A 3,059-nucleotide genomic window follows, 5' to 3' on the forward strand; every position below is an offset into this window, starting at 1 on the left:
AATCTTATCTGAAAGTACGTGACCACCTTAATGAATCATGACATGCATTTGGACTGAACGTTTGATCCTTCTAAGTTGTCTGAATCTCATGAAACAATGTTGTACCTTTAAGTCTATAGCCTGACTTCTATCTTGATTGTGTGCTCATGCCAAGACGGAATGTCATCATTTGATCAATGGTGCCCTTCATGGTTTTCCACCAATAATACATTCTTATCTCTTTCTCTCAACTTACTATCGTCTTACGGTGCCCGTGAAGGTTTTCACTCATAAGACTCTCTCATTTTTTTTATTTTTTATTTATTTGTAGCACACCGTAGGTCACAATGTCATGTATCAGCCCTTGGAGAATTGAAGAACATGATTATTGTTTTATTTAGTGATTAGACAGAACCCCAATAAAGGGTTGCCTACGTATCCTCTTAGGAATCAGGTCGAACGTAGTGCAATGAAACTTTTTTTTTGCACCAGACAAGTGGTGTTTGAAATAAAGAAGGATACATTTTTATCCTCTCATCTTGAGAATGTCAATCATGAGAGTGTCATAACAAAAAGTGTTAAACGTAGTATCTTTTGATCGAATCTGCGTTAACAATTGTGTCGATTGCCTTTTCCTCCATATATGCCAGTTGCAATGCTCCTTTTGATAGCACTTGTTTAATAACATAAGGGCCTTGCCAATTTGGGGTAAACTTTCCTTTGGCCTCGTCTTGATGGGGAAGGATGCGTTTCACAACAAGTTGACCTACTTCAAAATTTCTTGGGCGTACCTTCTTGTTATAAGCTCGAGCCATCCTCTGCTGATATAATTGACCAAAGCAAATTGATGTCAACCGTTTTTCGTCTATCAGTGCTAATTGTTCTAACCTTGATTTAACCCATTCCGTGTCCTCAATTTCTTCTTCGACAATGATTCGAAGAGAAGGGATTTCAACTTCTGCGGGTATGACAGCCTCAGTTCCGTAAACCAATAAGTTAGGAGTTGCACCGACTGACGTACGAATAGTCGTGCGGTATCCCAAGAGAGAAAATGGTAGTTTTTCATGCCACTGCCTAGATCCTTGCACCATTCTCCTAAGAATCTTCTTGATGTTTTTATTTGCCGCTTCAACAGCCCCATTTGCTTTGGGTCGATAAGGGGTTGAATGACGATGAACAATTTTAAATTGCTCACAAACTTCCTTCATCAGGTGGATGTTGAGATTCACTGCATTGTCTGTAATAATGATTTTTGGTATGTCGAAACGACATATGATGTTTGAATGAACAAAGTCCACCACTGCTTTCTTGGTGACTGATTTGAATGTGACAGCTTCCACCCATTTAGTAAAGTTTTCGATGGCAACTAAAATAAACCGATGCCCATTAGATGCTTTCGGCTCAATCGGCCCAATAACGTCCATTCCCCAAGCCACAAAAGGCCACAAAGCAGACATATGGTGTAACTCTAAAGGGGGTGAGTGAATCAAGTCGCTATGAATTTGGCACTGATGGCACCTGCGTACAAATCGAAAGCAATCTCGCTCCATGGTCAACCAATAGTACCCTGCCCGGATAATCTTTTTTGCTAGAACATAACCATTAATGTGAGGGCCACAAACCCCTGAATGCACCTCATTCATAATTGTTTCTGCTTCTTGAATATTCAAACATCGCAATAGATTCAAATCTGGAGTCCTTTTATATAAGATATCGCCACTCAAGAAGAACCCATTGGCGAGTCGCCTGATAGTTCTTTTTTTTTATCTCTATCAGCATGTATTGGGTATTCTTTAGCTTTTAAAAATCGTTTAATGTCGTGATACTAGGGCTCACCGTCTGGCTCTACTTCAATTATATTGCAATAACCATGTTGATCTCTAACTTGGATTTCCAACGGGTCAATATAGGTATTACCCGGGTATGGAAGCATCGAGGCTAGGGTGGCCAGAGCATCAGCCAACTCATTGTGAAACCTGGGAATGTACCTGAATTCAATGGACTTGAATCTTTTGATGAGGTTTTCTAAACATTGTTTGTACGGCATGAGTTTAATGTCTCGAGTCTCCCATTCGCCTCGAGCTTGTCGAATGAGCAAATCGGAATCCCCTAAAACCACCAACTCCTGCACATCCAGATTTATTGCCATATTCAAACCCATGATGCAAGCTTCGTATTCTGTCGTGTTGTTGGTAGAAAAGAATCAAAGTCGTGCTGTGGCAGGATAATGACATTCGTTTGGTGAGATAAGAACTGCCCCAATTCCTACTCCATTTTTGTTGACAGCCCCATCAAAATATAATTTCCACACGTGACCATCATTAGGAATTTCTTCCTCAATAGAGTTGATTTCTTTATCAGGGAGTATGTCCTTAGGGGCTCGTATTCGTTATCGATCGGATTCTCTGCCAAATGATCGGCCAACGCTTGTGCTTTCATGGCGGTGCGAGTGACATAAATAATATCAAATTCCGTAAGTAAAATCTGCCATTTTGCCAACCTACCTGTTGGCATGGATTTTTGAAAAATATATTTCAAAGGATCCATTCGAGATATAAGATATGTCGTGTAGGACAAAAGATAGTGTTTCAATTTTTGGGCAACCCAAGTCAAAGCGCAACAAGTCTTTTCTAACAGAGTGTACTTTGTCTCATAGCTTGTGAACTTTTTGCTCAAATAATAAATGGCTTGTTCCTTTTTTCCCGTAATGTCATGTTGTCCTAAAACGCAACCAAATGAATTATCCATCACTGAAAGATATAAGAATAACAGCCTACCAGGTTCTGATGGGACCAATACCGGAGGGTTTACTAAATATTCCTTAATTTTGTCAAAAGCCTCCTGACACTCACTTGTCCATTTGATAGCAGCGTCCTTTTTCAACAACTTGAATATCGGCTCACATGTGGCGGTGAGTTGAGCAATGAACCTGCTAATATAGTTTAACCTTCCCAGAAAACTCATGACTTCAGTTTTGGTTTTTGGAGGTGGCAATTCTCGAATGGACTTTATCTTAGAGGGGTCCAATTCAATGCCTCTTCGACTAACTATAAAACCCAAAAGTTTGCCAGATGGCACTC

This window comes from Solanum stenotomum, chromosome 1 (assembly GCF_019186545.1).
Source record: "Solanum stenotomum isolate F172 chromosome 1, ASM1918654v1, whole genome shotgun sequence".
Classification (NCBI taxonomy): Eukaryota; Viridiplantae; Streptophyta; class Magnoliopsida; order Solanales; family Solanaceae; genus Solanum; species Solanum stenotomum.